The sequence below is a fragment of the Podarcis erhardii genome (assembly GCF_964252035.2).
Source record: "Podarcis erhardii genome assembly, chromosome: 3".
NCBI lineage: Eukaryota > Metazoa > Chordata > Lepidosauria > Squamata > Lacertidae > Podarcis > Podarcis erhardii.
Window position 1 is genome coordinate 34912232 of NC_138507.1, and position 23736 is coordinate 34935967.

Below are 23736 nucleotides of genomic sequence, written 5' to 3' on the forward strand. Positions count from 1 at the left end.
TGACACTCCTGAGCAGATCCTGATTTTTCTAATAAAGAATTAACTTCAATTACTTCAAGCTGTGTATCTTGCCTCCCCCCACTGCATCCATAATCATATACACTCCAGGAACCCTGTCCTATTTCAATAAGAGTTTTGGCAATGCCCGCACAACCTTTCAAGTGTTTGCATTCTCCTCCACTATCACCGTCTTAATTCAGTGAAAATGGAATATACTTGAAGTGCTGCTGGCAAAAATATTTATATCTGATGTTCAATAGCATGCCCCTCTTAAAAATGAACTATCACTCACAAACCTCTTCTTATATGAAATAAGGCTTTGTTTCCCCATTGCAATGAAATTCCAAGGCCTCTTTTATAGAGTATTACTTTTTTTCATAGTCCTGAGTCTTTCTCTATTGAGAAATAACAAATAACTGCATGATTCCTTCCCCCAAACACCCCTTGCACACACTTTTTAGGACAAACAATGTGCATCAAGGAAATAATTATTTCCTGTCATGATTCAACTCATAAGGTGAACTTGAAGCAAATGATTTCTCCGTGAATTTTGACACATGGATAATTTATTAAATTTATGATGCCTACTCAGGATATAGCTTATTCTATAATATGTATAAGAAGCAAATGTATTTAGCAACATGAATATAGGCTATTAGACCTTTAAAATATGCCCCTCCAAGTGAGTTCCAAAATGTCTCCTTAAAAGGTTAATTTCCAAAGTTATCCTCTTTCCCCAGTATAGAAAAAAGGCTACACATATGGTAAGTTAAAAAATGGTTTACTTACAAACTCTTCAAAGGTCAGATTCATGTGCTTTTCCCATACGTTAGTCAGAAAAGTTGCAAAGGCAGTAAAACTTAGCTTAGTTACAAAGTGACAAAAGCTTCTAGAGTATTGGTATAGAAATTCAAGAGTGGCTGGTGAAAGCCGTGCTGTTGAGCTGGAGCAATAGGCTCAAACCTCTTCATATGCTGAATTTCTCAGAAAGACTGGGGGTGAACAATAAACTTGATTACCTATTTCCTCTCAAGTTAAGAGGAAGTGACTTAATCAAGCCCAGCAGGACAGCTTACTCTCTGTTTTTAACTCCTTTGTGCACTAATTAGACTTAAGCATGTTGGTTACCATGAGACTGCTTATCCTACAAAATCATGGTTCTTAGTAGGGATGGATTAAGCTACCTGTTTCTGTTTCTCTCTCTCAGTTTTCCAATCTTAAATGCAGCTTTCCACATTTCTGCAGCAATTAGCACCCCCCCCCCTCAAAAAACCCCACACCATCATTTTAGTATGAATTTCTCCAAAGAGCAACATATTACCTTTTTATAATTTTATTAAAGATTTTCATGGGTTACAAAAGTATGTGCATTGTCTCTTTTTTCAGGTCATGGAATCATTTCTACTTATCAGTTACATTCAATGTGAGACATTAATTTTGCATACAGTATAAGGTTGGGGGAGATGAAAGGGGGAGAGGGTGAAGGGGTGGTAAAGCTTACATTCTGTGTGGGGTTTTTGCATCAGTATTACTTGGCAGTGAGAGAGATTGGTGGGGGCAGAGCATGGTTGATTGTCTTTCATTGATAAGATTTGTTTGTGGGGGGAAGGATTGTTGGGTCAAGTTAGCCATATTGATTTGTATGCTGAAATTTTGCTTAATATATGGAGAATGGCATCATAAAATCTGGAGAACTGCAGAATTTGAAGGTTAGCTGCGTTTTGCTTCACATATCTGTTCAAGAAGTGTGAATCGGGCAGTTTCTCATTAAATAAAAAAGTTTCACCCCCCCCGGCACCCCAAGTAAGCAAGTTCACAGTCAAATTCGACAGGTCAGAATGGGATCAGCGTGTTGCCTTCAAGTACAAGGGCCATTGAGTTATTTAAAATGTTGTAGTGAAAATGGAATCGGAGGAAGTGAGCTGCTTCTAATCTGATTTTCACATTATTATTTTTTGGGCAAGCTTTACTCTCAGACAATATAGCCTCCGCAATCAAAATGATAAAAACACAAACATGCACGCACTCACTCACATAAGCAGTGATCAACAGACTGTAAGAAGCTGCCATCTGCAGGGCCTCAAGTCAAGCGCTAACTTTCTGTAACGTTTGATTGCTAACACGCCAGAGCTACTGTGTCCTCAGGAGGAATCAGCAACTAATAAAAATTGACTGTCCTTCCCTCTGTGCAGTAGCTGGAATCGCACCTCCAGTTAGAACTTGTCATCTAGCATATATGTTTTCGGTCCTTTCTTATTCAGCTGCAGTCTCTCACCAGATGGTACCACACAACCAGCATTCCTTATTGGCAGTAAACAAGAAGATCTTGGGTCAAAGTTAATAGCAGTCACAGAATTGAGGGACTTGTTAGTGGCTGGAAGCTGACTCAACTAGGAAGCATCAGTGACCATGTGCTCTATGGGTGGGGAAGGACATGCAGGAGAAGGTAAGAGCCCAGAAATGGTAGTTGGTAGAGCATGAGACTCTTAATCTCAGGGTTGTGGGTTCGAGCCCCAGATTGGGCAAGAAATTCTCCATTGCAGGGGATTGAACTAGATGATCCTCATGGTCATCTTCCAACTCTATGATTCTAGGACTCCTACTAAGGGTCTGACTTGTTCTCTTTTTATTGTGCAATGTCTGAAAAGTAGGCAAACTTGCCCCTTTCTAAGAGAGCAGTTTGAAATCTGAACTATTGAGCCTCAGTTGATGAAGAATGGAGGAAGGGCTAAATTGCAGAGGGAACTGTTCCAAGATCTACAGATCTACGGATGATGGGTGGTATACCAGTTTAATAAATGATAAGAATAATAGCTATGGTTAGGCTCTGCCTCTATTGTCAGAGGCAGTAGGCCTCTAAATATTGGTGGAAGGGAATCTTTGGCAGAGGGAATGCTGTTCCACTCAAGTCCTTCCTGGAGGCTCTGTATAAGCATCAGTGATAAGAGGATGATGGAATACCCTGCAACATTTCTCCGATGGAAATAGGGACGTCCTATTTCATAATAATAATTTCATTATTTATACTCCACACATCTTATTGGGTTGCCCCAGCACTCTGGGCAGCTTCCAACATATATATAAAATATTAAACATTAAAAGACTTCCCTATACAAGATTGCTTTCAGACGACTCATGGGTTGGATAACTCCATACCCTCCAACGTTTCTCCAATGAAAATAGGGACATCTTAAGCAAAAGTGGGACATTCCAGGGTCAAATCAGAAACCAGGATGGCTTCTCTAAATCAGAGCTGTCCCTGGAAAATAGGGACACTTGGAGGGTCTGTGATGGCCAGATGGGCCTTTGGTCTAAATACAGCAATGTTCTCAATGCAAAGGCAAAGGCTATATAAATGTGAGTAGCTGAACCAATGGAGCCTGTTCCTTAAACTTCTTTGTTAGAGACTCACCAGTTGACACAAGCCTAGACGGATGCCAACCAACCTAACTGCTGCATGGTTTTGTTGCAGCCAACTCCTACCCACTGGGAAGTGTGGCAGTTGCTTGGGTACAGCCATACTGTGCAGCCAAACCACATGGGCAAACACTTGCACACTGTGGGAGCCAAGCAAGGATAAATGATTCAGTGGTAGCAATTGCTCCATTATAGTAATATGTGCATGAGTAAGCTACAGCAACAGAAAGCTAAGGAGGCTCCCTGCCTGATCTCATCTGCTGAGTAAGTTCCATTCAGTGGCTAAGCTATATTGTGGTTACGGGTAGTGTATGTTGGAAACTCCACTTGGCTCCCTGAAACTACATAAAAATGGACCACAACTACAACTCTCATTGGCCCTAGGAAAGAGAGCTACTAGCCGCAAGCTTCTGCACAGAAATCCACACAGAGTACATAGTGACCACATATTGCTCCATTGCTGTTGGTCCCATACCCAGTGTTATCACACCCTTATGACAACTGTTATTTACATGAAAGCCTACTTCTGCATCTCTGCATTTTTCAGAATATTTCCCAAATAATAAAATAAATAAATGTTGCTGAGCCAGGTTGAAGGCAGGGTTCCCCAAACTTGGTTTCCCAACTGTTTTTTGAGACTACAACTCCCATCATCCCTAGCTAGCAGGACCAGTGGTCAGGGATGATGGGAATTGTAGTCCAAAACCAGCTGGAGACCTAAGTTGGGGAAGCCCTGGTATAGAGCTATGCAATCTTCCCTCTTGATCACATTGGGTTTCCCCACCCCCTGCATACGCTTAAAAAAAATATCTTTTCAAAAAGGCTGTATTTCTGAGAATAAAATTGATACAAAGGAAGAAAAAGAGAGTATTATTATTATTATTATTAATCATTAGATTATTGAGAATGAATTGTGACGGCATTGTGCTTTGCTGAAAATTAAATCCATGCTGAAGAATTATTCAGCCTTTTCAGCCTTATATAAAGGTAATGGCATCTGAGCACAAATCAATAGATAAGACGAATATGCTCGCTAAATGAAGATCATGTTTCAGTGGGCCTTAGCCGTTCTCAGTCCACCAAATCATTGTTAAGTTCTTAATAATGAACCGTGTACATATGCATTAGTGCTTAATTAGATTTTGGCGAAGTACTCTTGCTATGACTGGAAAATCTGATCACTATAGATGAGAAATAAATGATCGTGCCTTTTGTTTCTGGGTGCTGGCAAACCCCTGAGGTGTCAAGATAAAATTCTGAACGGCCTCTAGTCTTTGAATGTGACCTCAACGCCACACCAGGTAAATGGTATCTAATCTCATTGTAATTGCTGCCACTCATTTAAAACAGCATCCAGTGATTCCATCCAGGAAAAAATTAATGCCAGTAAACACAAAGACATTTTGAGAACTGTAGGGGCAGTTGCTTTGCAAAATGTGCATATTGGGGAAAACTGAATATAAAAATGTGCTATTAGGAGAAATTCACATTTACTGATTTAAAACATAAGTAAACTGCTAACTGTTGCGGAAATGTGGAGAAGTCACTGATTGCTTCCAGATGACATGTTGACCAACCATTCTTTCTTATTCCCACTGCAAAAAACTTTTGCAAGGAACCAAAACAACATCTGCTGGTTGTTGAGAATTCATTCTCATTCGTTTGTGGGGAGCAGAGTTATATGACGTCACATCAAAGAGTTGATATCTCACACTTGCCAGTGAATTTTCCTGCCATATATTCCTTACCATAAGAAGTCTGGGGTTTTTTGGGGGGGTGTGTGTGTGTCAGTGGGTTTGTTCCTTAAGTGCACCGTATCCACTTTAGCCGCGCAGCCTGAATTTGCTGGAATACAACTGAATTCCACCTGAGAAACAGTGACAGTCTGGAAGTGGCCTACTCGGGGTGTTAAAGAGTAGTAATAGGATATCAAAACACTCAGAGCACAATACAGCACCATCCCAATAAATGACATATTGAATTAACCCTTAGGGCAGAATCCTACTGCCACTTGTGTTTAAACAAATCCTATTCATTTCCACAGTCATTATGCATGAGTAACTAGGCACAAACTTCATTAAGAGTAAATGCTGTTTAAAGGAAAATCTTAAATAAACACAGCATCCCATGATCTTTTTTTTAATCCAAAATCTGTGTTTCTTTTTTCCACAGTTGACTGTAATGATGGGCTTGAGTTTGTCTGCTAAATTACTTCAAGATGAGAAAGACATTTCCTTTTCTACTCACTTTCCCCTCTTTGAGTGCTGTATATGACTAGACCACAGGTATTGTACACCTCCAGAGTTCTATCTTCCTTAAATGTGAAACAAATAGATATTCTTTCTTTTAGGGGTACCATCATCCATAGGGACACCTGCTGGTAACAGCAAGAAGGTGAATTCGTTACAGTTGCCTTCAAGCAGAACCATTGATCCAACAGCTTGGAGTGAATATAATGGTATATTGTGCTTCTTCTGCTTCCCTGCCCCTTAATTCTGGCCTGTGACCTTCTTTTGCTTCCTACTCTCTCCTAAATCTGGACCTTCATCCCCTCTGAAATGAAGTAATGGAGTAAAAAGTGAGGTGATTCCTTCTGTCTTACAAATTCAAGTTATTCCCCTGCAAGTCTCTTTGGCTGCAGGCTGTTTGCAGGTAGCTCAAGAAAAAGCCTGCTTTAAGAAAAAAGAGAAATAAGGAAACGAAGACCAGCCTAATAACATTTGCTACCTTCTAAATGATCCTGTGCTTCAAATCAACTTGGCACAATTTGCGAGATATCTCTCCCTCATGCTGCAATCTGCATAGTTCTGTCATCTCAATTCTACCCAAGAGATGATCTGTCTATACAGCTTTGGGCTTAAATGTGACGTCAGTTTTATTGGCACAAATTATGAGGAATACCATACAAATAACATTCTAAGCCCTGGTATGAAAGATACATTAAGTTTTTCTAAATAAAATAAAAAGCTCCTTATTTTATAGTCAAGTTTTTTTTTCATATGTATTCTGCCAGTCCAGAGAAGCCAGGCAAACAGATTTCCATGTTCACTCTGAAGTAAGTACCACTGAATTCAGGGGGGGGGGCCTTGCTCCCAGGTAAGTGGATTACAGGCTTGAATCTAGTATCTAGATCCAGAATCTAGTAACATTCTCAAAGGACGTGCAGACTTGCAGATGCTACATGCAAGTGTGCTCATCGATTGTGACTCTGTCATCAAAGGGTTGCTAGGATGTACAATGGCCAAGGTAATGCTTTTCAACGGAGCTGGTTGCTGCTGCTTACAATCAGGTATGAGCTTCAAAACCTTGGGAAGAGATGCATGCTTAGAGACTTCATGAAACAACCACACTACTGATTTTCATATATCTCCCATTTGCTTTCACCATTTAAAAAGAAGCAGCTGAACAAGTCCTTTGAATCTATCTTTAATGCAATTGTTCCTTACCCTTGAATAAGCCCAATTTTTCTAGAGATGAACATCCTCCTCTGAACTGAACCTCTACCCCTCTATTTTTAAAGAGGAGTCTTCCTTACTGTAGCTACCTGAGGCTCTGGCAGTTAATATTGAGGGAGTGACATAGCCCAATTTAATCCCTCTGAAGGGCACGTGAAAAAGATGTGGTAAAGCACCGTGAAAGTTGGTGTTAAAAGAAAATGGGGGGGGGGAGTTTACAGAATATGGGATTTACTGTATTTTTCGCCCTATAGGTTGCACTTTCCCCCCTCCAAAAATGAAGGGGAAATGTGTCTGCGTCCTATGGGGAAAATGCAGGCTTTCGCTGAAGCCTGGAGAGTGAGAGGGGTCGGTGCACACCGACCCCTCTTGCTCTCCAGGCTTCAGGAAGCTATCCACAAGCCTTGGGAGCCTGGCGGGAGTTCCTGCCGGGCTCCCAAGGCTTGCGGACAGCAGCCTGCAGCCTGAAACCCAGGTAGCGCAGCAGGGCGCACCCCGGGCTTCGGGCAGCTCTCCGCAAGCCTGGAGAGCCCAGCAAGAGTTCCTGCCGGGCTCCCAAGGCTTGCGGATAGCAGCCTGTTCTGGGGGCTGGGGTCGGGGGAAGCTCAGGCTTCCCCCGCCCCAGCCCAGCAAGCTCCGGGAGCGATATCGAGGTTGCGCAACCTCGCCTTCACTCCCATACCCCCAGCCCCGAGGCTAAAAACGAAGCCAGGACAGCTAGTGGGATCCATCCCGCTCACTGTCATGGCTTCTTTGCTCTTTGGGGCTCGGGGTGTGTGTGTAATTTTTTTTCTTTATCCCCCCCCAAATAAGTGCACCCTATGGGACGGTGTGCCCTATAGGGCGAAAAATACGGTACCTTTTGGGGGGGGAAGCTCTAATGATAGTCTCTTTTGAAAAAAGCAGCACCAAATAGGAACCATTATTTAAACAATTATTTATGTTCTGGGAACAAAAAGATCTTTTAAATAAATGCAGTGAGTAGCAAAGATAATAGGGGTGGGGTGGAGAAGCATTGGCAGGAGAATGCTGGTAGGCATGATTATTCCAATTCCCAAAAGGCTTTACTGAAAATAGTTTTTTTCTGATTTCCCTCCTTCCTTTTGAACTGCGGTGGTACAGACTCTTTGGATAGACAGGCAGAGGAAGCCAGAAATATCCGGAGCCCTCTCAAATAGGTGCCAAGCGGCCAAACAGCCCACAGCACAGCAGGAGTTTTCCTCCAGTAAGCCTTGAATTATTTCAGATGCCAGCCTGAAATAAAGATGATCTGCAGACTGTTCCTTGCTCACCTAAGGAATCTAAACTTTGCAGTGTTTCTGACATTCTGAAACCAGTTTTATGTGGAAAACGCACTCAGAGAGGGCGGATTATTTTATCGACCATGCTAGTTTTATTTAAATATCATAAAATGATGGCAACCTCTTTGCCCAAATTAATCATGGAGGTGTCCTGTTCTGTGGCAAAATGACTTTCATGCCAGCTCCACTTTCTAAAGCTTTTTTACCAGCCAAGCGTTCAAAGGCTGCTCTTCAGAGATGCAGTGTTTTCTCACAAAATTCCAAGGAATCAATAAAATAAACCTAGGCTACAGGCTCCCCCACTGTGCTAGTCATCAACTACAGGTGTCATTAAAATTTAGGCTGCACTGGAAGGAAAGGGGGTGGGTATTAAACATCCCTACCAACCAACTTTTTCTAGAGCAGAGTTTCCCAAACTTGGGTCTCCAGCTGTTTTTGGACTACAACTCCCATCATCCCTAGGTAGCAGGACTAGTGGTCAGGGATGATGGGAATTGTAGTCCAAAATCAACTAGAGACCCACATTTGGGAAACCCTGTTCTAGAGGGTCCATCAATCCCTTGTAACATATTTTTCTTTGGGTGTGTGCAGAGGAAAAACCTCCCCACTTCCACCAGTGGGAGCATCTATTGAGTGCTTGCATTGACATATCTGCCAAGTAGAATCTTCATTCTGCTTCTCTCTCTCCTGTTGTTTACCTGAGCCCTCCTTTAATGCTTGAAATGTTTCTGGCAAGCAGGGAAGCAGGAGGTGGAGGAGCAGGAGAAAGACTAAGCCAGTAATGGAAGGCTGGCATCAGTCCTGGATAAAATGCATAGTTCAGAACTGGTGATAAAAATTATATTTGCAATGATGGCTCACAATCTTATTGGGTAGGGTAAAAATAAGAAAAAATACTAAAATGATTAAATAAGGTTCAACAGCATAACCCATAATAGGCTCAGCAATCTCTACAACCCCTTTAGCAAGCCAGTACAGTGGTACCTCAGGTTACAGATGCTTCAGGTTACAGACTCCGCTAACCCAGAAATAGTACCTCGGGTTAAGAACTTTACCTCAGGATGAGAACAGAAATCATGCTCCGGTGGTGCAGTGGCAGCAGGAGGCCCCATTAGCTAAAGTGGTGCTTCAGGTTAAGAACAGTTTCAGGTTAAGAATAGACCTCCAGAATAAATTAATTACTTAACCTGAGGTGCCACTGTATTTGGTTTGCTTCAAATGCAGGACTTCCTTCAGCACCCCTGTTTATGGAGCCCACCAGCTCAGCCAGCTACTCATCCATCTCCTTTTGTTAAAGTCCAAGGTTAACCCCACTATAACACTGCAAACTAGGCTCCTCCATCCTTCCAAGTCACAATCTCATCCACAGCTTGCCTGTTTTACATTTTCCAGTTGTACTTAGCAAGATGAGTTCATGCCTTGAGGATGCTACACTTGTTTCTATCAAATCACGATACTGCACTTTCAGCTCTGTGCATAGGAAGCAGATCAAATAACTGTTCAAGGACAACTACCCTCCTGCGTCAATTCAGAGTGTTTTAAAGCACTGTTTTGACCTAAATCATAGTCAGGAAATTTTGACAAGCTTCGTCTTTTGGAGGAGTTTGGTTTTATAGGAAAACTGCTTTTAGGTAAAAAATATTGCTCAGTCCGTGCCTTGTCTTTAGCTGTGCACGATAAACAAATCATGCTATTGTACACACAGAATCCACTTGTCCTTGATATTAAGTAAAATGCAGCACAGTCCTGGGAAGATTTGTTGGAGCTGAAAGCAGACTTTATAATTTAGCTTGGAGTCTTGAACTGGCATAAACCATGGCGCTATAGATCTATATACCAACATACAAAGCTCATAAAAGAAATAAAACCAAAATTTATTGCTTTGCATTCTTCCATTTCACAAAACATTATTTCTAAAATTAGATTTCAATATTATTTATTGCATTAGCTCACTAAGAGGATGCAACCGCAAAGCAATTAAAGCCTGACATCATTAAGACTTGATAACCCATCCATTTAAAATGTGAAAAATATGATAGCTTTACTTGAAAGGAAGACAAAATTAATACCAAAACTTACAAAATGGAGGATAGAGGCTTTGCCATTATAGTATGTGCATGCAGATGTCCTACTTTCTCCAACTGGTTCTCATAGCCCTTTCTTTCTCTCTCTGGGTCATATACACTGAAAATGACAATTCAGAATTCCCCAGACAAAATACATTTTTAGTGATCCTCATGAAAAGCTGGTAGAAATCATTTGGATGCCTGCTGTTATTGTTAATTACATTCATGTTCTCTCCTACCTCTCAGGGAAGTATTCAGATATTTAAAGTACTGAGACAGGCTGTCCTGACTCTGGCTCCAAGGCATGCAAGCTGTGGTTCTTACTTTGACCAAAAACACCCTTATTCAGGCACATGATGGTAAGGCTCAGCAGCAGATGCAAGGCTCATGGGTCATGTTTCAGGAGTTAAAGAGCAGCACAAGAAGTTCAGAATGGAATGGAAGCAATGAAGATGTCCCAGCAAGTTTCCACACCCCACCTGGTATGCTCACTCAGAAGACTTGCTTGCCTTGTGAGAATGTTGGAATTGCAAATATGCACTCCATGAAGGTGGGTGGTTCTGTTCCTATCTGGGAAGGTGATGCCTCGTGTCATGCAACAAGACTGCAGCCTCCTACTCAGTTTTTGTTGTTGCCACCTCCAGTTCTGCTTCTCCCGGCTGACTGCTCTAAGCCCTCCCCAGCCTCCATTGAGGCTCTCCATTCCACAGGAAAGTTGGGGCTGGCACCCCTGCTCTCTCTTCCCATGGGACTGAAGCTGAGGTGGACAGGAGAGTTTCCCCTCCTCCAACTCAGATCCCCCCTCCCCCTCTGTTTCATCCACTTCCTCCTCCTGCATCTGAGCCTGCCACTTCAAGCCTAATCTGAACAGTGCTGTGTGAATCATGATACAGGACCTTGCTCCCAAGAACTTATCATCCAGCAGCAGTAGGGAACCTGTGGCCCTCCAGATATCGTTGGGGTACATTAGCCACATCCAGCCTAGCCAATGATTAGGCATAATGGGAGCTACAGCATTAACAACACCTGAAAGGTCACAAGTTCTCCACCCTGTTGTACAGGGTCAAACAAGGCAAGACAGAGCTGAAAGCAATATTTATGTGTGTATGATAGGTTTCAAAATATTGGGGTAGTGTAAAGGATAGAGATCTCCCATGTACATATGTAAAATGAATGTGTATGCACACAGAATGCCAGTACAGTGGTACCTCGGGTTACATATGCTTCAGGTTACATACGCTTCATGTTACATACTCCGCTAACCCAGAAATAGTGCTTCAGGTTAAGAACTTTGCTTCAGGATGAGAACAGAAATCGTGCTCTGGCGGCGCGGCGGCAGCAGGAGGCCCCATTAGCTAAAGTGGTGCTTCAGGTTAAGAACAGTTTCAGGTTAAGAATGGACCTCCGGAACAAATTAAGTACTTAACCTGAGGTACCACTGTATATTTCTTCCTTTCCCTCCACCTTTGTACCTTTCTAGCCAGATTGAAAATACTGCTGAATGTGTTTGTGTTGCAACTGCTTTATACAAAAGTATTTTCAGATCCATTGGGAGATTGTACATTCTATTAAAATATTCTCTTTTCTCTCTTGTTCTCATCATCCTGGTACAAAAATGAGCGAGGGACAGGTTATTGCAGAGTAAATGAATGCAACACACAGCAAGTGGAGAAGAGTCATCAGCAATCTGTGATGGGAGAAGAGGACTCAGCTGGTGACGCATGGCATGGGAATAAATGCTGCAAATTTACAACGGTGCCTATTTCCATCTGTGAAATATTGAAATGTATGGCAGGGTCATCTATTGGATACTGGCTGTGATAATGTTCTGCTGGCTTTTCAACTCTGTTTTCAATTCAAAAGTTGCTATATTGGAGGTGGAGGTGAAAAGGTCTACAAATATATACTGCTTTTGCACCTGTTCACAGTCATTGTTCCTCAATTTGATGTATTTTGGCACCAATTTCATTTTACTTTCACTCCTACTTTTTTTTTTTAAAAAATAAAGTTTTAACAGAGTTCTTCGCTGTGACTGCAGCCAGTCAGGAAGCACTTGGGAAACTGATGATGTCACGGCACAATATAACCAATAATATTTGCCTCTATGACAGTACAGACTTCCTCAACCTTGGGGCCTCCAGTATTCTGGACTACATCTCCCATAATCCCTGACCACGGGCCAAGCTGGCTGGAACTGATGACAGCTGGAGTCCAAAATATATGGAAGCTGCCAAGCTGGGGAAAGTGGCGATTGTGTAATTAATGTAACAAATCAATCCTCTCTATTGTCCTCTCTCTATAAATGAAAGATCCTCACATGCTTCCCCTACTGCAGGCAGAAGTAAATCACTGAAGAGGAAAATACATGAATTCTTAGAGCCTCCTACTTTCTAATGTTGAGGGCAGGGGGAAAAAGGAACATATGTGCTTGGGACCCGATATCAGCTTCTGATCTCTTGGGAATGACCAAATGAGCCCTAACGCCATCAACCTTCTCCATGTCAAAGGATGTTGCACGTGTTACAAATGGTGCAAGAACCACACTGTTCTGGTAGCTCCCATTAGTGGTGAAAGGTTTGGTAGGCAGTGACTCCCTCAAAATCACTGGCAATATCATTTGGCTCATGTAGCCATGTCTACTGAGTTCTCCCAGGAGAAACAGAATGTCAGGAATGGGCTCTTTACATTGCTGCCTGCTTTGAGTCTTTATGGATAAGTAACTGGAATGCTTACAGCAATTGTCATTCAGTACTCCAGCCAAAGAATGTCAGATTAGGTTTTTGTGTGTGTAAGAGTTTCCAAAGATACCTGTGCTGCTAAAAATGCCACTTTTTCCTTGAAGAGCCTTGGTGGGAAGATAGAATGTAAGTTAAAATGGTCTCCTGTGCCTAGAAGGATCAATCAGGGCAAATGACTTGCATCTGTGTCGAGCGAGAGGCAGATGGAGACGGGCCTTTTCTCTCCTCTCCACACACCAGCTTGTTTGACCTTGCTGCAAAGGTGTGATGCAAAGACTGCCTGCAATGGGCTCTTTACCAATCCAGTCATTTTAATTTCATTACAGTTCTCAGACTCCTTTGCAAACTACTCCTTGGACAACATTCAATAATATTAATATTTCTTCCCCACCCCCCACCCCTTCCCAATCTGGCCCTGCAATTGTATGACAGTTAGGTGACTTTCCCACAACTCACTGAAGAAGAAATCTCATTTGTATAAAGAGGTTCCCAGAAGGTCCAAAAGGATTCTTCACATTCCAAGCTAATCGCTCACATGTGCCAACTGGCAAGGGCATTGGTAATGAAGTCTGTTAGAAAAACAATGTAAGCGGCTCTTTGACTACACCAAGGCCCCATTGCCATACACATTGGGAAGAATTATGCATTTTGCAAAGATCTGATTTGCTGCCTGAAGAGCTTAAAGGCTTGTAGTGCTTGCCACCCTCTCCTCTGCAGAGCAAGCATTCTAAAAGAGTTTGACTCCCAAAGCGAATTTTCGAACGTTGGAAAAGCAGAGAACGCAATATTAGTGTTGATAATTGGGCAAATAATAATGGATAAAGACTCATCTTTGAGAATATTTGTGCTCTCTATCCCCACTGAAATATGTTCTACTCCAAAAGTGATCCTCATTCTCATGAAAAGAGATCTCTCAGGCATCACAGTATATACAGTGTTGGTACTTTTCCTTCCTAATTGGAAGCCTTTTTCCTTACTGTGCTTAGCAAGCTCAATTAAGACCAAAGGAAAGCAGAGGTGCTCTGTTGGTAGCATAGTGTTAGAAACTTATAGTTCAGAAATTCCCAAATGTACCTAGAAGCTAAACTAAATCTTGGCTTACATTTGAACCGCTTAACCGTTAGGACCCTCCAGATGACCTGTTTATGAAATCTCCATCCTGATTTGCTTGTGCAATCATAATCCTACTCTTTTTTAGTGTATTTCCCTGTCACTTTCCTTACTGCAAAAGGTCATTTTAAAAGAGGAGAGAAAAAGTAGGTTTGTTGTATCAGACCAAGGGAACACTTTAACCCACATTGAGTTGTATACAATGAAGTTGTCCTGCTTGTGCAATAGAACCTCCCATCCTTCTCCTCTCTCAGTGCTCCTCTCACCATCACCAGAAATCTGCTCCAGAAGGTTAGGAAAATCCCCAGAACAGATTTTGTGTGTGAGGGGGATGGTAGAGAGAAGAACGGAAGGGGAAGTTTCATTGTGCCAATGAGAGTGTTTGCATGAACAGGATGCATCATGTCTAGTATGCCAAATCCCTTCTACCAAATAGTGACAGTATGGAGGTGACCTTGAAGAATCAGGTCATTTCTTTATCTCATTTAAGGGAAGACCAAACAACATGCCATAATGGTAGCCCTTGTGCCTTTAAGTGAGGGATAAGTGATTTAGGTGCACACTAATAGAATACAATGGGACTTACTTGTGAGTAAACATGCCTTGGACTGTAATATTAAAATCCCAAAGGTGGTATGTAGGCAGGCTAGAACTTTATTTGTATACTTTTATGTCCTAGAAGGGTTTCGGCTGTTTGTTTTAATGAACACAATATGTCTTCCTTTTCACGATTGCTGTAGATAGGACAAGCTCAACTTGACAGAGGAATCCTACAGAAATAAGAAGTGCAGGAAGGGGGGGGGGTTGTCCTTTGCTCTGTTCCCTAGACCTATGCAAAATGTGGGGTTTTAATCTGCCTGTACAAATGTGTCATGTGCAGTCCAGTCCTGTAGAAGTTTATTCATTAATAAAGTGTCACTGAGATCAGTGAGGTTTCTGTCCTGGAAAATATGCTTAGGATTGCAATGCAAGGTACTTCCATCAGTTACAGTCAAATTATTTATTTCCCACCTCTGTAAATATTGCAAAGGTTAATTCTGCTAGCTAACCTGCAAAAAATAGCTTTGTAGAAATGGAAAGGCAAGACAATCAATTCAGATCAAGGCTTATACAAACAATCAATTCAAAGCATGCCTCTGGTGCCAGAGTACGGCCTTTGCAGAATTGTCTTACAAGCCCTAACCAAATATGATAGGGCAGAAGCTACTCTACATGTGATAGGTGGGGAGGGAGTCTCCTTGGGTGGGGAGAATAGCTTTAGCTATTGCCCTCACTATCTTTTTGTGGGCTGACGAGTGGGTTGACGAGTGGGTTGACGAGTGTTTTGTGGGTTGACGAGTGTTCATGTGCATGTGTGTGGGGGGAGTGCTTATTCCTCAAAGAAGAGACTCCCAGAGAAGCTGAAATTGATTTTTATCAAGGCAGAGTCTTGAGAAGCTCCTCAGTGCTTTCACATCAGCAGCCAGTGTCAAGGCAAAGTCAAAAGACGCAACGTCACTGCTAAAACTGCTCAGGCTTTCCTCACAGTTTGCTTTGGCAGTGGTGCAAAACTCCTCTTCGCCAGCTAAGCTCTGGCACAAGACTGGCATAACATGCTATGGGTATGTGATTTGTGTCCCTCACCATCAGCGATCGTGCTGGCGTTCCAATAGGCGCCGGTCACACTTGTGCCATCATGATCCAGATAGCATTCCAAATCACAACAGCTCTACTTGCTGGGGAAGAACTGTATGAACTCAGCAATATTATATAGTAATTAATGCTGCTGCTAAAGTTCAGAAAAGGGAGCTTAAAAAAGCATTACAAGCCCAACCCCATGCATAATTCTGTCTCAGCTTGTAATAGGCTCAGTCTGCCACAAATCCTGTTTCCCGTTGCCTCATTCCTTTCCACCTAAACATGCTTTGTTGCAGTGGCATGGAGGTATCATGGATGGTGGTTGGAGATTCCATTAGGGCCTATATAATGGTACACACCCCTTCATGGATCACTGCCTTGCTGTGGCGAAGGGGCTTGAAGAACTCAGAGAAGCTATGAACTATGCCGAGCAGGGCACCCAAGATGAACAGGTCATAGTGGAGAGTTTTGACCAAACGTGATCCACCTGGAGGAGGAACCGGCAAGCCACTCCAGTATCCCTGCCAAGAAAACTCCATGGACAAAGACAACAGGCATATAAAAGTTATGACGCTGGAAGATGAGCCCCTCAGGTCGGAAGGCGTCCAACATGCTACTGGGGAAGAGCGGAGGACAAGTACAAGTAGATCCAGAACTGATGAAGCGGCTGGGCCAAAGCCAAAAGGACGCTCAGTTGTGGATATGACTGGAAGCGAAAGGAAAGTCCAATGCTGTAAAGAAAAATATTGCATAGGAACCTGGAATGTAAGAACCATGAACCTGGGTAAGTTGGATGTGGTCAAAAGTGAGATGGCAAGAATAAATATTGACATCCTGGGCATCAGTGAACTAAAATGGATGGGAATGGGCAAATTCAGTTTGGATGACCATCATATCTACTACTGTGGGCAAGAAACCCGCAAAAGAAATGGAGTGGCCATCATAGTCAACAAAAGAGTGGCAAAAGCTGTACTGGGATGCGATCTCAAAAATGATAGAATGATCTCGATACAAATCCAAGGCAGACCTTTTAACATAAAAGTAATCCAAGTTTATGCACCAACTACTGGTGCTGAAGAAACTGAAATTGACCAATTCTATGAAGACTTACAACACCTTATTGAAGTGACACCAAAGAAGGATGTTATTCTCATTATAGGGGATTGGAATGCTAAAGTAGGGAATCAAGAGATAAAAGGAACAACTGGCAAGTTTGGCCTTGGAGAGCAAAACGAAGCAGGGTAAAGGCTAATAGAGTTCTGTCAAGAGAACAAGCTAGTGATCACAAACACGCTTTTCCAACAACACAAGAGACGACTCTACACATGGACATCACCAGATGGGCAGCATCGAAATCAGATTGATTATATTCTCTGCAGCCAAAGATGGAGAAGCTCTATACAGTCAGCAAAAACCAGACCTGGAGCTGACTGTGGCTCAGATCATCAGCTTCTTATAGCAAAATTCAAGCTTAAACTGAAGAAAGTAGGAAGAACCACTGGGCCGGTAAGATACAATCTAAATCAAATCCCTTATGAATACACAGTGGAAGTGAGGAACAGGTTTAAGGATTTAGATTTGCTGGACAGAGTGCCTGAAGAACTATGGATGGAGGCTTGCAACATTATACAGGAGGCAGCAACGAAAACCATCCCAATGAAAAGGAAATGCAAGAAAGCAAAGTGGCTGTCCAATGAGGCCTTACAAATAGCGGGGGAAAGAAGGCAAGCAAAATGCGAGGGAGATAGAGAAAGATACAGGAAATTGAATGCAGATTTCCCAAAAAGTAGCAAGGAGAGACAAGAAGGCCTTCTTAAACGAGCAATGCAAAGAAATAGAGGAAAACAACAGAATGGGAAGAACCAGAGATCTGTTCAAGAAAATTGGAGATATGAAAGGAACATTTCGTTCAAAGATTACCATAATAAAGGACAAAAGTGGTAAGGACCTAACAGAAGCAGAAGACATCAAGAAGAGGTGGCAAGAATACACAGAGGAATTATACCAGAAAGATATGGATGTCTCGTGCACCCCAGGTAGTGTGGTTGCTGACCTTGAGCCAGACATCCTGGAGAGTGAAGTCAAATGGGCCTTAGAAAGCACTGCAAATAACAAGGCCAGTGGAAGTGATGGTATTCCAGCTGAACTATTTAAAATTTTAAAAGATGATGATGTTAAGGTGCTACACTCAATATGCCAGCAAGTTTGGAAAACTCAGCAGTGGCCAGAGGACTGGAGAAGATCAGTCTACATCCCAATCCCAAAGAAGGGCAGTGCTAAAGAATGCTCCAACTACCGCACAATTGCACTCATTTCACATGCTAGCAAGGTTATGCTTAAAATTCTACAAGGAAGGCTCAAGCAGTATGTGGACCGAGAACTCCCAGAAGTGCAAGCTGGATTTAGAAGAGGCAGAGGAACCAGAGACCAAACTGCAAACATGCACTGGATTATGGAGAAAGCTAGAGAGTTCCAGAAAGACATCTACTTCTGCTTCATTGACTATGCAAAAGCCTTTGACTGTGTCAACCACAGCAAACTATGGCAAGTTCTTAAAGAAATGGGAGTGCCTGATCACCTCATCTGTCTCCTGAGAAATCTCTATGTGGGACAAGAAGCTACAGTTAGAACTGGATATGGAACAACTGATTGGTTCAAAATTGGGAAAGGAGTACGACAAGGCTGTATTTTGTCTCTCTGTTTATTTAACTTATATGCAGAATTCATCATGCGAAAGGCTGGGCTGGATGAATCCCTAGCCGGATTTAAGATTGCTGGAAGAAATATCAACAACCTCAGATATGCAGATGACACAACCTTGATGGCAGAAAGTGAGGAGGAATTAAAGAACCTTTTATTGAGGGTGAAAGAGGAGAGCGCAAAATATGGTCTGAAGCTCAACATCAAAAAAACGAAGATCATGGCCACTGGTCCCATCACCTCCTGACAAATAGAAGGGGAAGAAATGGAGGCAGTGAGAAATTTTACTTTCTTGGGCTCCATGATCACTGCAGATGGTGACAGCAGCCACGAAATTAAGAGACACCTGCTTCTTGGGAGGAAAGCAATGACAAACCTAGACAGCATCTTAAAAAGTAGAGACATCACCTTGCCAACAAAGGTTCGTATAGTAAAAGCTATGGTTTTCCCAGTAGTGATGTATGGAAGTGAGAGCTGGACCATAAAGAAGGCTGACAGCCGAAGAATTGATGCTTTTGAATTATGGTGCTGGAGGAGACTCTTGAGAGTCCCATGGACTGCAAGAAGATCAAACGTATCCATTCTTAAGGAAATCAGCCCTGAGTGCTCACTGGAAGGACAGATCGTGAAGTTGAGGCTCCAATACTTTGGCCACCTCATGAGAAGAGAAGACTCCCTGGAAAAGACCCTGATGTTGGGAAAGATGGAGAGCACAAGGAGAAGGGGACGACAGAGGACGAGATGGTTGGATAGTGTCTTCGAAGCTACAAACATGAGTCTGACCAAACTGCGGGAGGCAGTGGAAGACAGAAGTGCCTGGCGTGCTCTGGTCCATGGGGTCACGAAGAGTCGGACACGACTAAACGACTAAACAAACAAAAGAATGGTACACAATGTCTAGGGTTGCCAGAAGCTACAGGAAATTTAACCACTACTTGTACTTTCTACAGCCATATCCTGGAGTTCCTAGTGAACTTGGGAGCATTTAGGTTGGGCCTGGAAGGGATGGAAGGACCTGTCAATTTTGGTTCTCTCAGTTTTTCATCCCCCCCGTATTAAATTCAGTTCTCCAAATCTCTGCGGCAATTTGCATCCCCCTCCAAAACAACCCCTTGTGAAAATTCATCAGCGCTTTAGTATTTTTGTATGCAATTTTGCCGAATAAACACCATTTTGCAAAGCAACTTTCCCTAACATAATTCATTTTTGGCATGTTATTGTCAGGAATATACACATTTTTACATACATCTTACCCTAGTGTATACATTTTTGTGCAGCTTACTTGGCTGGTGAGCTGCATTGCAAGATTGAGAGACATGTGCATTCCGAAGATAGCTGTGTTCGCATTTTATTTCAGAAAGTTCAAATATGGCTGATTCACCTTTAAATGTGAACATAATCAAGTTTCTCTCCCATCCCCAGTGCCATGGCAGAATGCAGTCCCTGATGACCCCAAACATTTTTACGGGCTAATGGAAGCCCCATCGCCACCCACAAGCTCCCATGGTTGCCTCTGACATTTGTCTCATGGGCAGAAGGTGGGGCTGGAAGCTCCCCTAGGCTGGATATGAATCAAGCTGAACTTCTGTGAGTTTATTCAGGCCTAATCTGGAGTGTGCCTAAATTAACTTATTGAAATAAAAAACAACAACATTCCAATTTGAGCCCACAGATGTCGGTGTGATTTGAGTGCTGGAAAAATGTCATCCCACTGTTTCACATTGTCCCTGAGCAAGTGAGAACTTCTAACAGCAGCTGCTTCAAGGTCAGTTTTCTCTTGGAAGGAAAGAGTACTAGAGACTTTGTATAGTGGCTTCGCAATACCTTCATATTTACAAATAGCACTTGGGGTGGGGTGCGGGATGTCCTTACAGCTGCAGCATTTTCTTCAAATGCAAGGAATGTATTTTTTCTGTTATCACCTTCCTTCTTGAACAAAAATTGGTATTTGTTTTGTAGGAAAGCTGTACTTGAAAGGTCACTAGGTCATCCTTGAGAAACCAGTCTTCTCGGAGATTTTGATAATTACACTGTTTACAGTGTTCTGAAGTCTGAAGATAAGCTACTCTCTATTGAAATTTATTGTTAATTGACTTTGATTTTCCAGTCTTAATTAATTGATTAACATTAATGGAGCCATCTGCTGTTCCAATACTTGCCGAACAACAACAGTAAGAATAATTGCTTATGAGAATAGTTCAGGACGTTGAAAGCACACTCGTGTATGGGTGTAATTAACTTTCTGGTTTTGCTCAGCATTACGAAAACTAAGCTCATGTATGTTTACATTTTGACAAGCTTTTAAGCAGCCAGAAATACATTTATTCATCAACCACTACCAATGTGTTTTTGACACAATCATTGATATGGGAATTCTATGAGCTGTTTCCACAACACTATAGCCTTTTAATTCCTGCCAAACCCTGATGAAAATGTGGCACATTATCTGCTCACTCTTCTCTGCTTTTAAAAAAAGAACCTTCTGTACCATAGGAGTCCGAAGAGATTTGACCACTCAACTGGCAGACTAAACACAGTTTCTCTGAGCTAAAATTCTTACTCTAGGAACAGAATGCACCTTGAAAGCATTTCAATCCTACAAATTTTAACAGGTCTGGATTGTACTCACAGGGTCACTGACATGTTTATGCCTTCTGGTTAGTAATTCTGGTTTGGGTGGCAAGTGCAAATCACAGTTTGCCTATATGGATGTAACAACAAACCATGGCTTGCCACAAATGAGGAAATCACTGATGTAGTGGCATGCACTAAGGGAGGAGGGAGAGTGATATATGTGAATAGATTCACAGAGCTGGAAGGTAATCTCACTTATTCACCTACCACATTCATATCCTACTCTTCATCCTGACCATTCAAGGCACTCCACATTTTATCCTCATCATGATGCTGTGAGGCAGGTTTATCTGAGAGTTGGCTACTCATTCAACTCAGTTGAGCTTTAAGCCTGAGCAAAGATTTCAGCCTGGCTTTCCAATCCAAAGTCTAGCCACTCTAGCCACTGCAGTCCCTTCATTACTCACATAGAAAGCTGCTCTTTACAGTGACCCTCTGTAACTTGATGCAAATGTGGGAATATACCTTGCCACATGCGAACTACTGGATGACATGGAGAAGTTCCCTGCTGGCATGGAAATGCTACACAGGACCCAAGAAGAGCCTGCAGGATCAGGCCAACAGCCCATCTTGTCCAGCATCTCGTCCAACCAGTTGTCTGTGAGGAACATGCAAGCTGGACACAAGCACAAGGGCACTCTTTCCTCCTGCCGTTTCCAGCAACTTGTTGTGTCATTGGGAGTGCCAACAGACATAGGACACAGAAACCCATCATAGGGAAGTGGCAATAAAACCTGATATGCACAGGGTGGGGGAAACTAACACGGGGATGGGAGAACCTGTGGCCTTCCCAGTGCTTTTGGACTGCAACTCCCATCAGTCCGAGCCAGTTTGGCCAATGGTCAGGGGGGATGGGAGCTGCAGTCCAGCAACACTGAGAGGGCCACCTCCATCTCTGCTGTAGCCTACAGTTCAGTACACCGGTTCCATTGATGTCAGCTATCACCCAGTAGTTTATTAGGCTCTAAAGCAGCCCTTAAAGGTAAAGGGACCCCTGACCGTTAGGTCCAGTAATGACCGACTCTGGGGTCATCTCACTTTATTGGCCGAGGGAGCCGTCGTTTGTCCACAGACAGCTTCTGGGTCATGTGGCCAGCATGACTAAGCCGCTTCTGGCGAACCAGAGCAGCGCACGGAAACGCTGTTTACCTTCCCACCTGTTTATCTACTTGCACTTTGACGTGCTTTTGAACTGCTAGGTTGGCAGGAGCAGGGACCGAGCAATGGGAGCTCACCCCGTTGCGGGGATTCGAACCGCTGAGCTTCTGATCGGCAAGTCCTAGGCTCTGTGGTTTAACCCACAGCGTCACCCGCGTCCCTTAAAGCACCCCTTGGTATGAGACAAATTGGTCAATCCCGCTTTAGAAGAAAACTTGAGAATCCCCTGCATTATCTCATTCCCTCACTTTAAACAATCAGTTGCTTTCTCAGGTTTGTTCTTTCCTATTGGGAATGTGCACTAATGGGAACTGAGATTCCTGCATGGGGGTGCTCTTGAATGGGATTCCTGCGCTGTACTTTGAAGGCAACTTGGAAACTCAAACTTTCGGTCATTCACAGCCACTATGTTTCTATATTGGTGCTAAGAGGCTTAGCCTTCAATGCCCTCCGCCTGCAGTGAAGCAAAATATTAGAGCTTTCAGCACTCGGCTTTATCTCCCAGTAGTCTTATCATAAACTATGGAATCGAGATCTGAGTTTCTAGCTTGTGGTTTAATTGCTTATTTAACAGCCTGTGGTTTTTCAGAGATGAAATCTCTAGGAAGGCTTTTCCGATGTTCCGGTATCACCAAGCAATGAAGAGAAAGATATTTGTAACTGCTATTAAACCAGCTTAAGTTAAAAGACTGGCAGCATTTTAGATGACTGTGAACTATTTCAGTTTTGTACACAGAGTCAAAATGGTTATTTAATTGCTTTATGTGGCAAGCATGATTGTTAAACAAGGCTCTAAGTTGTGGTCTTGTTTTGCTGCTGCTGTTGTAATAAATCATCATCTTGAGATGTTTTATGGTCTCCATCAACAAAAACCTTTAAAAACCCTCAAGTATTTTAAAATGCATTTTTAAAAATTGAATTGTAAATGAGGTGGATAGATTGCATTCAAGTTCATTGCATAGTTTTGCAACTCCCAGATGGAATATTTTGGACTAGGATTATCTCTAATCTCACAGGAAGAGACTTTATCACTGCCTATGTGAATCAAAGAATAGTTCCTGTTCATTAAAGGGAGAAGCACCTTAGTCAACTCCCTGATTTCAGTTCCATCGGGAATATGTGAAATCCTCGTATTTCATGCTTCAGTTGTAGGTGTCTTTGTTTTGCTTTTGAAATATTGTCTCTTCTCCCATATAGAAGCAGAGGGAGAAGTTGGACGCAGGGCCCTGTCCTACCGAGGCACCAGCCCTGTTAGGCTCCTCCCTCCCTCAACTGTCGCCTGACTGTGGCAGAGGGAGAAATTGGAAGCAGGATCAGTCCTTTGGCTCCACTAAGAAACCAGCTGCACTTGGCTCCTCCTATTCCTGAATGGCTTCCTTTCCATTATCAGAACAACTACCAGTATGTAACTACTAAGTGGTGCCTGAGTTTTCTTGTTTTCCTCTTCCCTCCCCATCCCATTTTTCCTTTTGGGCAAAGTCTTGTAAGTGGAAGCTATCTTGCTTTTATTGAACTCATGCAAGCTGCTCTGGAAGCCTTT

At 42.7% G+C, this 23736-nt stretch overlaps 1 protein-coding gene and 1 long non-coding RNA gene across 3 annotated transcripts in view; one reads left to right on the forward strand and one right to left on the reverse strand.

The window, feature by feature from the left end:
• The window catches only part of EYS (eyes shut homolog), a 499923-nt gene that overhangs the window by 49318 nt on the left and 426869 nt on the right, over positions 1-23736 (reverse strand). The window lies entirely within an intron of this gene.
• LOC309339376 lies at positions 7821-23665 on the forward strand. Its single transcript, XR_014155264.1, has 4 exons — positions 7821-8097; positions 10486-10598; positions 11860-11994; positions 23394-23665. It is a non-coding gene; the product is annotated as an uncharacterized lncRNA (long non-coding RNA).